Genomic DNA, 13,994 nt, shown 5'->3' on the forward strand with positions numbered 1-13,994 from the left:
TCATTTTTGAGAGAGAGAGAGAGAGAGAGTGTGTGTTTGTGGGCAGGGGAGGGTCAGAGAAAGAGGGAGACACAGAATCTGAAGCAGGCTCCAGGCTCTGAACTGTCAGCATAGAGCCCAATGAGGGGCTTGAACCCACAAACCATGAGACCATGACCTGAGCCAAAGTTGGATGCTTAACCAACTAAGCCACCCAGGTGCCCCCATCTGTTTTGTTTCTTAAATTCCATACATGAGTGAAATCATATCATATTTGTCTTCCTCTGCCTGATTTATTTTGCTTAGCATAATACACTCTAGCTCCATCCACATCATTGCAAATGTCAAGATTGCATTCTTTTTGATGGCTGAGTAATACTCCATTGTGCATAGATATCATTATCTTCTTTATCCAGAACTAATACATGAATTAAGCAAAGTCTCAGGATATAAAATTAAAAGTACAGAAACTGGTTGCATTTCTAAACACCAGTAACAAAACAACAGAAAAAGAAATCAAGGAATCAATCTCATTTGCAATTGCATCAAAAACAATTAGATACCGGGGCGCCTGGGTGGCGCAGTCGGTTAAGCGTCCGACTTCAGCCAGGTCACGATCTCGCGGTCCGTGAGTTCTAGCCCCGCGTCGGGCTCTGGGCTGATGGCTCGGAGCCTGGAGCCTGTTTCCGATTCTGTGTCTCCCTCTCTCTCTGCCCCTCCCCCGTTCATGCTCTGTCTCTCTCTGTCCCCAAAATAAATAAACGTTGAAAAAAAAAATTAAAAAAAAAAAAACAATTAGATACCTAGGAATAAATTTAATCAAAGAGGTAAAAGATCTTTACTCTGAGAACTATAGAACACTTAGGAAAGAAATTGAAGAGGACACAAAGAAACTTATTTTAATTTTTATTAAGAGCTTGCCCCCACTGGTTAACATTATAAAGCATTACTTGGGAGCTCTTAGGGGTTATAAGAAAGGACCTTTCGGATTCAGAGGCAAAGACCTTTATTTTATTTTGTTTTTTAAGTTTCTTTAAAGTTTACTTATTTATTTTGAGACAGAGAGAGAGAGTGCATGCACAGGTGAGGAGCAGAGACAGAGAGAGAGCAATTCCCAAGCAGGCTCCACACTGTCAGCACAGAGGCTGATGCCGGGCCTGAACCCACGAACAGTGAGATCATGACCTGAGCCAAAATCAAGAGTCTGATGCTTAACCAACTGAGCCACTCAGCCACGCAGAGGGAAAGACTTTTTAAATAAGCTACCACCTAAGACTATTGCAGTCTCTACCCTCCCCTGCTTTGTCAGTCTCCAAGCACATCTAGCCTTCTAAGTGATGTATTTATCTTGATGTCTGCCAGCTCAATAAGAAAGTAAGCCTCATCTCCCCCGAGGGAAGAGATTTGTGGAGGAGGCTTTTGGTTACTTTTTTGGTAAGTTTTGCTTTTGTTCTCTTGTTGTTTGTTTGTTGGTTGATTTGTTTTTGTCTCATCACTGCCTGGTACATAATGAATGACCAGTAAATATTTGTTGAATGAGTGAATGAATCAATGTGCATCTATTAGGGTCGTCATACCAGCCCATGAAGTGCATCTAATCACTTGCATTTTACTCATGATGAAACTTGAGTAGAGGCACTGATTTGCCTAAGTGTGATCCACCTAAGAAGATGGCAGAGCTCAGATTCTGCTGCAGGACCCCTCAGTCATAGCCCTTGTATATACCAGTCAGGCAAGAGATGTCCAATAGAGTCACAGAGCCACTGTGAGGATGTGAGGGCCACTGGGAGCCACACTGACCAGGGATGTGAAGGACATGAGTGTGGGCAGGGACTGGAGTCCAGAAGGGAGTGGACGGGACAAGATAAGCTTGGAGCCGGTATCAGTGGGGGTGCTTTAGGGCCCATGAGGCCAGACAAAGAGAGGAAGGAACAAGATGAGGGGTTAGGAGGTGGGTTTTCTTTAATTCATTCATTCATACACTCATTCAACATACATCGAGTCTCTACCACATTGCAAGTATAATACTAGGCTCTAGGATACAAAAATGATTAAGACACCATATTTGCTGTCCAGGAACTTATAATGTAAAGAGGGAGAAACACCTTTACAAGCAGAAGTCGTAGGAAATATTTGTAAGAGTTCAGTGGGGCACAAAGATAGAAGCACTGAGATGCAGAGATGGCATCACTGAAGACTCTTACCTTGAGCTGAAGTTTGGATGACTGGTTGGTGTTTGCCAGGAGCTCAGGAGTGCGGAAGAGAACCCCAGGCAGAGGGAATGCATGGAGAGCAGTGGAGAGGCATTAAATAGGCTGGTTAAGGTGACTGCCCATTTGAGGCAGATACTGCATGGGACTGTGGCGTGTACACACACACACACACACACACACACACACACACACACACATAGCAGTGTTTTGGCAGAGGAGAGAATCCGAAGATTTAGGAGGCTAGAATGTGCCAAATATATTAAGGCAGGAAACTTGTCGGGAGCCAGGTAAAACAGGCCAACTGTGAATTTGCAAGTCTGAGTAGGATGGCAGCAATAGGAAATGAGAAAAGATGCAAAAACCACTTTGTACAAGTAATGAAGGGACCCAGTAGCTAAAATCATATAGGACACGAAAGCACACAAGAGTTAACCGCAGATCCCAGATCAGAGCATGGGTAGGAGGGAGAAAAGCAGTGACTTTGTGATTTAATTTCTGGCAGTACCCTGCTGCTCTATAACAGAGATGTAGATAAAGATATTCATCAGGAATTGCAAAACAAATCAGAAAAATAGCTTCCATGTTACTGCAAAGGCAGAGATTCTTTTTAGAAGCAAATATTACCTGCAGGTGGAGGGAAAGGGATTGGGGGGCGGCGGGCAGGGGGAGAGGCGATGTCTTCCAAATAAGCTTTTTGCTAACTTGAAGGGAAATGGATACATCTGGAAGATTCAAAACTGTTTGCATAAGTGATGCCTGGCTGTTCGGGCCCTGTTTCTGAAACCCCAGGTGTTACATAAGATAATGTTGCTAACATGTTTGGGACTTAGGGAGAGAGACTGTGTAAACATGTGGTTTTACTATAGCTCATAAAAGATGATTGTGTGGAAACCTCAGAAAAATTGAAATTCTGAACGGTATAAATGAATGGCTTCCCTTCTTTTATGGCTGTGCCTCGCTCCAGGCTTGAAGACGTGGTTAGAAATGGGTGTCTAGAGGCTGGGCCAACGTACCAGGATTTAGCAAGTCATCTACATTGGTCTGTTGTGTCCTGGGGACTCTGGCATGGAGGTAAAATAGACATAGTGTGCAGATACGTGTGGCCATGTTTGTGGGTGCTCCGGGCCAGGCGTGGGAAGAAAAATGAGTGATGGCCAAGTAATCAAGGGGATCTTGGGAGTTGGCTGGTTCAGGTAGTAGCTGAGACTCTGCACAAAAATTCCAGGGAACTTGACCTCAGTGCATCTCCTCAGCAAGTCCCATTTTCTCAAGTAAAATGAAATGTGAAATGGACTTGTTTTTTAACAGCAGCATTTTGTTTTTATTTGCCCACCCGGGGACAGAACAGCAGTGCCTTTTGAAGAGCCAGCCATGTGTGCAAGTCCCGGGGTCTGCTCTCTGGGGCTTGGGCTCTGAGAACTTGTGTGTGTCCAGAATACCAGATAATCTGGCGGAGAGAAAGGGAGGAGAATGGGAAAGTAGCAAATACTTCAAGGAATTCCCGCAGAATTCCTTCGAGGTGTTCCCTTCTTGGTACTTTACTGTGACTTCTCTAGTAAGTCTCAGCCCAGCAGAGTCCACTGGGCGTAGGAACAGGGTGGTGGGGTAGGAGGGCATGTGTGGGGAGAGTGGTGGGAGAGAAGGAAGGGTTATCATGGGTCACTTGGAAATCCTTCCTCATCTCAGTGGAAGAGTCCTCTACCATCAGGGGGAGGCCTGGTAGCATGGAAAGAGCCAAGGCCTGAGAAACGGGTTAGGGTCACGGGTTCAAATCCTGAGTCTGTCACGTGTTTGGTGCCAGGCCTCAAGCGACTTGCTGAATCTCTTAGAACCTGCTTTTCTTGTCTGTGAAATAAGCATGGAAAGATCTCTGGACTATTTAAAGGTTTTTGTAAACCACCATGCCCAGGGCCTGCCCGCTCAGTACATGCTAGCCTGTACTGACCATTGCCAACTCTTATGCCAACAAAAACCAGGGCGTCCCTGGGGCATCGGCGTGGCTCAGTCGGTTAAGCATCGGACTTTGACTCAGGTCATGATCTCACTGTTTGTGAGTTCGAGCCCCACATCAGGCTCCGTGTTATCAGCGCAGAGCCTGCTTTGGATCCTCTGTTCCTCTCTCTCTCTGCCCTTCCCCCATTCATGCTTGCTCCCTCTCAAAAATAAATAAATATTAAAAAATAAATAAATTAGATTAAATTAAAAAAAAAAAAAAAAAAAAACCCAGGGAGTCCCGATTTCCCCTGGCAAGTTCAACTCAGGTTTTCACCGAGTGGTCTCAGAAGGGCTTGAGGGTATTCGGGGCTTTGTTGCCGAAACCTTGGGTTCTCCTGTACCGACAGACTCTGTGCGGTGTCCTGGGCATGGTGGGGCACATGGCGCAATTCACTCACACGGCCCATGGGTTGAGAGGTAGAGCGTAAGCACAGATCATGGTAGCGTGGGGTAGAGTGTGAGGCAGGCTCCACAAATGGCAGATGGTGGGGCTGGGACAGCGCAGAGCAGAGAGCGGTCTTTGGTCTGGGAGATTCTGCTGTTTATTCGCTGTGCGGCCATGAGCCAATCACATCACCCCTTTGAGCTGTGTTCTCTTCGTCTGCAGGGTGATAGACACGGCGAGCCTGAGGTCACCGGGATGAGTAAATGAAATAACATATGGAAAAGCGTGTAGCAAGTGCTGATCTGGGTTTGATGGTTATGATCAGCAGGTTTGAGTCCATAAGTTAATTTTCCCTTCTACTCCTCATTTAGCAAGCCGTGCAGCTGGAGCCCTCTGATGGGAGGAAAATAGCTCTGTGCTCCAGGAGAGCAGAACTGGAGTCTTCTCTCGACACACCGAGGCCTGCCCCAGGGCTTGGCAGACCAGGGAGGTTCTGCCACAGTCAGCACACAAAGAAGGATACGTTTAATGACTGGCCCCAGAGAGCACACTGCATCCCTGTGGCCAGAAACTAGGAAAGGACTGAGAGAAATTAACCTGCCCTTGATCTCTTCCTTTAAGGGTCCAGGCCTACCCTCCGCCCCCCTCCACCCTGCTCTGCCCCTGGGAGGCTGACTTGTAGAGTCTGCATCAAGGGGTACGTTGCCTTGGGTGCTTTTTTAAATTGTGTTTTTTGAGAGAGAGTGACAGAACATGAGTGGGGGAGGGGAAGAGAGAGAGGGAGACACAGAACCGAAGCAGGCTCCTGAACTGTCAGCACAGAGCCTGATGCTGGGCTCGAACTCATGAACCGCGAGATCATGCCCGGAGCCAAAGTCGAAGGTTCAGCCGACTGAGCCACCCAGGCACCCCCGCCTTTGGCTTTCTAATTGGGTTCAGTCAGTGGGACGTACTGGCAGGAGATCAGAGAACAGGGAGAGGTGAGATCTTTATCACCTGGGGTCCCTCCTTGCCTTGTTAATATGGTTGGTGGCTCACTAAAGGCTGTAGACCCTATTGACAGTCCTTTCCGTGAGTTGCTCTTTGTCTTTCTGGTAGTAACTCAGCCCCATCACTCCTTTCGGCCCAGGGGAGGTAGCTGTATCCTGCTGTCCCTAGCACCAGCACCAGGGTACTGCACCTACCTTAACCCTGCAGAGAGCCATTTTTTTTTTTAAAGCTTATGTATTGATTTTGAGAGCAACAGAGACAGCATGATCAAGAGAAGGGCAGAGAGAGGGAGAGAGAGAATCCCAAGCAGGCTCCACGCTGTTAGCTGTGGAGCCCGAGGTGGGGCTCGAACCCACGAACCGGGAGATCATGACCCGATGTGAAACCAAGAGTCGGCTGCTTAGCTGACTGGGCCACCCAGAGGCCCCCACAGGTAGCTTTTTCATCAGTCCCCCCAGCTGACTTTATCATTTGTTAATGGGGACCTTGACTTGTACAAAACTTGTGAGAGAAATCAGGAAAGGATGAAAAGTGATTTGATCCAGAAACGAAGGCTGAGGAGAGCCTTACTTGCAGAGGTGGAGTAAGTGGGCGCCTGGGAAGGAGAAGATACCTCGAGGAAGTTTCCAGGCATGCAGGGGTGGGTAGGAAGTGACCATGCTCCATTCAGTGTGTCAGGGGTGAGGCCTCATGCAATGGAGAGTAAGACCTAGAGAGCAGACTCCCAAATGAATCTGCTTCTTTGGGAGCCAGGGAGTAGGACAAAGATGCTGGCTCTGACCCGGGACAGTGAGACCTGGCTGGAACGAGGAGGTGAACCGGTCCCCACAGCCTGAGTACAACGCATGAAGCCAGATCCAAGGGCTCATCCCCTCCAGCAGCTTCGTCACAGGTGACTTGTGCCCCTAGGGTTCCTCCTGACTGAGGACAGTGTGCATGGCGAAGGACAGATGACCCACTGTGGAGAGGGCACAGACTAGGGAAATAGAGGGGAACAAGCCCAATGTCTTTGGAAGAAATCCTCAGAGTTCCAGAGAAGAGATGCAGGAAGGTGACTGGGAAGAATGGCAGGCGTTTTCTGGGTGTCCTTGGGCCTATGGCCCACCAAGGGGTTTCTGGCAAACTGTTTGAGGAGCCAAGTTCTAGGAAATGGGCTGCCTAGGATTAGGTGGAAGTGTGCATGGAGTTGGGGGTCAGGGAGAGTGTCACACACAGAACTCACTGGCTGTTTCCAGCTGAGTCAACAGAAGGCATCAATTTCTGTGGAGAATCTTGGCTATTTTACTGAAGATAAAATGTTTACTTAACCGTCCCCATCCTGGACATATCTTTAGGCCCCTTTGTCACACAACACATGGGGACCCATACTAACTTTTCATAATATCGTCATGCTTGTAAGTGTTCAGAGACCATCTCAATTAAGAACGTGCCCTCCACAGGCTTCTTCCTGTCTGAATTCCCGGCAGAATCCCCCACACCCAGGACACTGCGCTCCTTCAGAGAGCCCCAGTCTGAGAGGAAGACACAGCCCTGCCCTCAGGGAGCCCCAGTCTGAGGGGAGACACAGCCTTGCCCTCAGGGACCCCCGGTCTGAGGTGGGAGACACAGCCCTGCCCTCAGAGAGCCCCAGTCTGAGGGGGGAGACACAGCCCTACCCTCAGGGAGCCCCAGTCTGAGAGGGAGACACAGTCCTGCCCTCAGGTAGCCCTAGTTTAGGAGGGGAGACACAGTCTCTTCCCCCAGCAAGCCCTAGTGTGATAAGGTTCTGCCCTCTGAAGCTGCCATATCTGATGAGGGACCTGGGACTTGCACCACAGGTCTCATTAAAGGATTCCACTGCAATCTCCCAAGAGGCCAAGGGCAGAAGTGCTGAGAAAGATTGGCAACACCCCAAGTCTTGATTGTGCATCGTTGAGTCAAAGGCTGCAAGGAGTCACATGAGGCCCGCAGAGGGGCCAGTGTCTGCTCTCAGGAAGTCCTGCCAAGGGCCTGGTGCCGTCATCCTGAGCCGCTCACAGATGTTCTGCTCACAGGCTGATCATTTTGCACGGTCAGTTTGCAATATGGGCTTTTGGGGTATTGCCAGCCATGTGTAATTCTCTAATCCATTGGTCACGCTCAAGTTGTGAAAAACAAGCCAAGGGCTAAAGGTCGGGTGGCCAGTGCCCAGCTGGCCCTGGAGGGAAGGGGGAGGGGGAGAGGGATCATAGGCCCTTAATGTGACAGAGAAGTAGGGACCTGCATGGTGGGAGCACATGTCAGGGACTGGACGCCAAGAAGCGGAACAGTCCCAATTTTGCAGGCTGCTGGAAATGTCTGCAAGTTGGAGCAGTTTGCTGGGTTGGGTGAAGGGCACCACAGAGAAGGGCATGGCGGAACGGGGAATAGATCTGCTCCCTGGCATATGCCGTCTCATTACCACACATATCCGTGCCTATATCCCATACTCCTGGGTGTAAATGCACCCATACACGAAGCAGCACAGCACCCCACCTCTCCCCAGCACCCAGCACCTTCACCTTGTCAGATAGGACAAAGGATGGCACCAGGCTTGGGGGCCACAGAGGGGGCAGCGGGCTTTGACACAGCCCTCTTGGTGAGTGAAATGCCAAGCTGGTGGAAGTTGCTGGAAGAATGAAGCTCTCCCAATCTGGTGAGGGTCTCCTGTGGCAGAAGGTGAAAAGTGGGTAGTGGCAAATCTTGGAGAATCATTTCCTGAGCTCTCCGCTTGGGCTCACGAGGCAATCTTTCTGGGAGTCCTGGGGACCAAGCCCAGATCCCGGCTACAAAGTCAAGGATTGGTGGGGAGGGCCAGGGGAGCGTGAGAATTGTGGGCTCCAATCACAGTTCTTGAATGATTTTTTTAAAAGTCAAGTGATCTAAGAACTTGGCCAAACTCTCCTCTTGGTACAGATGGGGAAACTGAGTCCCAGAGACAAATGGGTTCTCCGAGGCCACATAGCCTGTTAGTGGCAAAACAGAACACACAAGAGAAGGCTCCTGATGTTCCATGTGAGCCTCCTTCTGTTACCTCATATCACCTCACGCCTAGGCCTCAGTGTGGGGGGTGCCCTAGGGAAGACTCTGGGCTGGAGGTTAGTGGACAGGAGGTTTCTCAGGGGGTGCTCTTGGGATCAATACCTGGGGAAGTGAAGGGGAGGAAGCAGGAGCGGGTCAGTGGAGTCGTGCAGTCTCCATGGAAGCCTCCCCCAGCCCTATGGGGGGATATGAGAATGGAATCGGTCTGCGTTGGTCTGTCCCTGTGTCAATCTGTCCCTGGCTGTGCGCTGCTCTGGGAGGGGTGTGACCTCGGGCAAGGAGCTCCCTTAAGCTGAGGCAATCCTCAAGAGGCCGGCGGGAGGGGAAATGAATCCTTCCCTCCTGAAAGGGACCCAGGGGGCTCATCACAGAGCCACTACATTGGTAAAAAGGGAAGCGAAGCACCTGCCTTGCATAACCTATGCAGGTGATGTGAGAATTAAATCCAGTACCATACATACATGCACTCTGAAATATAATGGAGACCGTCTATAGCTGGTCTGCTGTGTGCAGCTTGGGTTTGGGTACCGATGAGAGAGGAACAAGCCAGAGGAGCCCCATTTGCCTCTTCATGTGTCTGTGGGGACTTGTAGGGGAGGCATAAAGCATGCAGACCCCATGTTTCTCCCTGGCCCCGTGTATGTCCCCCTGCTGGAACATCTCTCCCATGGTATTCAGGTCTCTAAGCCGGCAGGGCCCAGCACCCTGGGGAAAGGAACCCATTTGGGGACCAGGGCTCTGGGTGAGCTGGAACAGCATCACGCCTTCTCCTCTGTGGTTTCCCAGCCCCGTGTAATCTGGCAGTGGGAGAAATAGCCCCATGGCCTCTGGGGTGAGTATATTTAATATTCGCTTAACAAACCTCCACTCACTTGATCAATGAGGTAAAGTGGAAAGACCGTAGGCTTTGGACTGGACTCAGGCATGCACTATCGTTAATCCTGTGCCAACACTTCCGAGCTGTGTGGCCCTGGGCAGCTTCGGTTTCCTCACTAGAAAAATGAGAATAATAATAGAGAAGATTAAATAACCTAACATTCTGTAAAATCCCTATTACTGCGCAAGGCATGTGGAAAGTTCTAGATCCCTTCCCTCTTTTGCTTCTGTCTTTTGGTAAAATAGCAGGGATAACCACCCAGGGAGTAGGACTCTGGTGGCGGACGGGGGGGGGGGGCACCTCTCCTCCTTCCAATGCTTCTCAAGGAGAGAACAGCCACCCCTTCCTGCAACCTGTCATCCTCCCACTGTGTCAGATTCCCAAAGACAGCGTCTGTGGATTTGGAACTTCCTTTCTCCCAGACGTCCCGGCCCCAATGCCAGGCACATCACAGAGGGAGACAATTCCCAGTGGGGTGGTCCAGGGAGGGAGGGATGAGACAGAAAGGACTGGGAAGAAGTGGGGCTGCTTCAAGATTGCCTTTGGAGAAGTCTCTGAGGTAGCAGCTGCACTGAGTGAAATAAATGATTCACTCAAGAGGAAATATGATTTCTCTCTGGTCCGTGGTGTTAGGCAAGGGCTGGCTGATTGAAACCTTGAGAGATTAAATAAACGGAGAAGAGCTTTGAGATTGAATCTGTGTCTCCTTCCTGGAGAATTCCTGTGCTTTCCTGGAACTCCCAGCACCCCCCACCTCCTGGAATGTGCACTCTGCCATCAAAAGCACTGGGGTGGGCGGACGGTCAGGAGTCCAGGGTCAGCAGGAGCCAATTAAAGAAAAACTCCATTTCTTTTAATACATTCCCAAACTGTTGGTAGCCTCTGTGTAACCCAGGCTTTAAGTAGGATCTAAAACGTGGACCTTATTAAGGACTGGTTCAGGATGGCCCATGGCCAGACAGGAAATTGGAATTGAACACTGCCAGAGAAAACCTATTATTTCGTTGCTTGGGGAGTGTACCATTTCAGACCACACAGGGCAGAGGTGAGGAGAGGCAAGCTGTTCATGGTTTCCCCCTCTTTTTTTTTTTTTTGAGGCAAGCTGTTCATGGTTTCCCCCTTTTTTTTTTTAATTTTTTTTTCAACGTTTATTTATTTTTGGGACAGAGAGAGACAGAGCATGAACGGGGGAGGGGCAGAGAGAGAGGGAGACACAGAATCGGAAACAGGCTCCAGGCTCTGAGCCATCAGCCCAGAGCCTGACGCGGGGCTCGAACTCACGGACCGCGAGATCGTGACCTGGCTGAAGTCGGACGCTTAACCGACTGCGCCACCCAGGTGCCCCATGGTTTCCCCCTCTTAACAGAGGAATGGAGGTCCCAACTGAATTACCACCCAGCCCTTGCCTTAGTCCCAGGGGAAGATTCTTGGCCCACGTTGGGGAGGCACGGAGGCTGTTAAGTACTGAGAGGGAGATGAGCTCATCCTGCTGTGTAGAAGACCCTAGGGCAGGATAGTGAAGAAGAACATGCCCACAGCCACCTCAAAAGCATGCAAGAACGACCTAGTATTTTAAAGAAAAAATGAAATTAGACCAAATAAAAAACCACTACCCCAGTCAAAGGCCTGCTTTTCCAACATTAGGAGCAAGAGCGTGGGATGTGTGTGGGGGTGGGGGGTGGGGGAAGGGTAGCACCCATTTCTCCCGATGGGAACTCCAACACCTTTCGGAGCCTCACAGAGCCTAAGGGATCTTTTAGCATTGGGAGGGTCCTTCAAGATGACATTTAAGTGCCAGCTGGAATATCACTTCCTTATCAAGCCTTATAGGATTGTCCTCCCGCACATGGAAATTCTCCACCTCCTGGTTAAGCTTCCACCGCAGTTTGCTTCCACCTGTGCGCAATGTGATTTTCTTGTTCCCTTGATAATTGTATTCCTGTCTGGTTCCCTCTCTAGACAGCAAGCTCCTTGAGTGCAGGCATCACACCTTATCTAGCTCTTTCTCTCATATACTACCGGGCAGAGTCCACTGGCGAAAACGTCAAGAGACAAATGGCTGCAGAAAACCAATGTGCCAAGCTTGTAATACTCCAGAAGGCCTATAGAGGGCACTGGTGGTGTCCTTCTACCTGCTGGCTTGCTGCCTGTGTTTGTCTATTCAGGAGACTCACCCAAGGCCAAAGGGAGCCTCCACTGGGAGATGACTAAGAGATAGGTCTTTGGCTGGAGGAGGGTGTATACCAGACAGACCTCTCCAGACCTCAGCAAACACACCTGGCACAGAGGACGCAAATGGCTGGCCTCCTGGTCTCAAGGTGGAATCAACTTTAACAGTGCAATTTGCATCCCAGAGCCCCCTTTGGGATCAGGCTGATGCAAGTGGCTACCTGATACCACATCCGAACTTAGCTTTTTATCCCCTGCCCCTTCTTTTTCCCCCATTCCTCTTCTCCTGGGAGCACTGCCCCCAATAAATACCCATCTCAGGCTCTGCTGCTTAGGAACCACCTAAGAAAGGACTAGTTAGTATATATGGGTTAGTATGTATGGGTTGTGACGGCCCTCATAAGGATTTGTATGCAAGGGGTAATTGGAAAGTGACCCCAGGAAGCTCCACGAGGAGTAGGAAAGTGAGATAGCTAATAATGAGCTCAGTTATGAGTGGGTCGTCACTCTGGGTAACCGGCACCTGTCCTGCAGGTTGCGTAAGACACTATGAGGAACATACCTAAGAACTGTCCACTTGCAGGGGCAGGAAGTTTGGTATTTATCCACCAAGTCCTGTCCATTATTGGCTGAGGGTCACTCCTGAGGCATTAACTCATAACACTTCCAACCTACCTAGCACCAGCAAGAAGAGAACACTCTAAGGCAGAGAGATGGAAGAAACCATGGGTGGCCAGGGCCATTGTTACTGGTGACCTCCTCAGTAGGCCAAGAGGATATGGTTGGAGGCACCAAAAGCACATGAAAACCAAAACCAAACCACAAAAAACCTGGTTATGTTTTCAGGCATGGCCCCAAAGGGAACTCACAATTCTCCTCACCATCACACAACCCTCAAAGCTACTTCTTCTCCTGCTTCATTTCCTTCTGCATAACCATCCAACCAACTGACCCAAGCCATTGGTCTAACATGCTAACCAATCTCTCAGTCTTCTGGATTATGAGGCATCAAGTCCTTGCCTCAATCCTTTAGCTTCCAGCATGCTGGGAAGCCTCACCATCTGCCATGTCTGCTTGGTTACGGGTTGTCCTCTTCCAGAGCCTCCTGCCATTTATTGTGATTGTTGGTTTTGCTTTGTTTCTAGGAAGGTATCTACCCCTTCCTTGACAGGATAGACACTTGCCAGTCCGACAGCCTGGCCTGGTAGCCACCCACCAGGCCCCTCACTGAGGCAAAAGATGGTGACCAGTCCCCATCTTTAAGACTGAATTCTTGACTCTCTACCCATAGGAATGATTTCTTAGAAAACAAGATCCCCTCACTCCTCACTCTGTGACATGGAGGCTTTGGTTGGGCACATCAACCTTTGTCCTCTTTCTGAGTCTCCATGGGAGAAATTTTTCTGTTTTCAGAACTAATCCTCCCCATGTTCCTCCCAAGCAGCGGGAGTGTTTTTATACTATGGGCTCTGTGAATCAAATAATGGACTGAGCCTCCCTTTCTACTGATATCTAGAAAGACAAGTTCATGACCCACCTTGGGCAAATGTAAGGACCCCAATGTAAACTTCTTTCATGGTCTCATCTTATGCTCCCTGCTTTGCTTTTCTGTTTGTTCTGTTTCCTTCTACCTTTATTAAAGATTTTATATTTGTTTCAGTTTTATGCATTTACTTAAGCTGCCTTAAATACTTTCAAGACAAGGCAGATAACAAACACATACGTGCACGCACATCAGCATGCAAATATATCCACCTTTTCTTATTGTCTTCCCTTCCCATCCCTGCTGTGATTACTCTAGACAGGTACTCATGTATCGCTTTTACTCAACTAATCTCCCTGCTGGTAAATTCCTGCTTCTGGGCATGATCCTCAGTCCATCCTCCACACAGATGCCAGGATAATCTTTCCAACATGCAAATCTCATAGGGTCACTCTATCGCTCAAAATTCTTCACTAGTTCCCTCAATGTCTCCAGGATAAATCTAACTCTTCCCCTGCATGGTACATGAGGCCCCGCTCCATGATGCCTGGTCCCTGCCTGCCTGTCTGTTCAGCCACATCTCTCATTCCTTCCTCCCCTGTAATCCTCAACACACCCCATTTGACATTCCAGAAATTATGAAAACACCAGACTGTTCCCTCTACTCCTGCTTCCCTTGTCTACGTGCCACACCCCTATTCATCCCTTGAGGCTGACCTCAAAACCACCTCCTCTGTGAAGCCGTCCCTGATTCCCCAGGCAGACTGTGATACTCTAGCTACACGACCAACAGAATGTAAGAGCTTTGGCCACAACATCAGACAAAATATGAGGAAATTCAGGACCCTAAAATCTTGCATTCAA

General features: G+C 49.3%; 1 long non-coding RNA gene across 1 annotated transcript in view; it reads right to left on the reverse strand.

Moving 5' to 3' along the window:
• Positions 1 to 6,052: 6,052 nt before the first annotated feature.
• Positions 6,053 to 13,994, reverse strand: part of LOC123385357 — a 53,487-nt gene continuing 45,545 nt past the window's right edge. Inside the window, exons 2-3 of the long non-coding RNA XR_006597734.1 lie at positions 9,474 to 9,593; positions 6,053 to 6,271 (exon numbers count right to left, since the gene is read on the reverse strand). This is a non-coding gene — a long non-coding RNA (uncharacterized LOC123385357). The remainder of the gene's footprint in view (positions 6,272 to 9,473; positions 9,594 to 13,994) is intronic.

The sequence above is a fragment of the Felis catus genome, chromosome B2 (assembly GCF_018350175.1).
Source record: "Felis catus isolate Fca126 chromosome B2, F.catus_Fca126_mat1.0, whole genome shotgun sequence".
NCBI classification, from domain to species: Eukaryota; Metazoa; Chordata; class Mammalia; order Carnivora; family Felidae; genus Felis; species Felis catus.